The following is a 682-nucleotide window of genomic DNA, read 5'->3' as shown; positions in this document are numbered from 1 at the left end:
GTTAAAATAACAGGTGTTTCAAGTACTGCTAGTATCCCATTTAGGGTTGCAAAGGGGTGGAATATTTCCGGTAAATTTCCGGAAACTTTTTGGAAATATTCCAAGTTTGAAACTTACCAGTGCATAAAGCACCTTAAGTTTTTCCCTTAAGTATGAGACTTAAGGCGTGATTTCCCCTTACTTAAGGGTGTTGCATATAATCCCTTAAACACGTCCCTTAGCAAAGGGAAACCGTTAAGTGTTTCACGACAGCGACCCAGGTTTTGCCATTAAAAAAATCGACTGTTGCCATGGTCACTGTGACGAGAGGGGCGGGGCCGACATAGACATAATAAATACCTAGACGCCTCATTGGCCGCTCGACCGCACGTCAACGTCGCCGCCATATTGGTGAAGGCAACTCTCATATCGGGACAGGCGAAAACATACCTGACTCGTCGGCAGCTTGGGCATCTACAAACCGTCGCACAATAATAAAAACAGATCTCGGGGTATTATCTTTCACAGGTAAGACTGAACTGTTGTTTCTGTATGTTTTTTTTGGTCATTTTTAGCTTTATGTTGACAGCTTAATTAGCCACCAGTGTCAGACTATTAATAGCTAGCGACATTGCTAGTAAGCTGTGGAAGCTGAGACTTTATATGAATTAAAAGTTTAAATGAATTCTTAAGTTTTAACTTT

The sequence above is a fragment of the Sinocyclocheilus rhinocerous genome, unplaced genomic scaffold (genome assembly GCF_001515625.1).
Source record: "Sinocyclocheilus rhinocerous isolate Xijiao unplaced genomic scaffold, SAMN03320098_v1.1 scaffold893, whole genome shotgun sequence".
NCBI lineage: Eukaryota > Metazoa > Chordata > Actinopteri > Cypriniformes > Cyprinidae > Sinocyclocheilus > Sinocyclocheilus rhinocerous.
The sequence above is the reverse complement of the archived record's forward strand: the minus strand, read 5'-3'. Positions refer to the sequence as shown.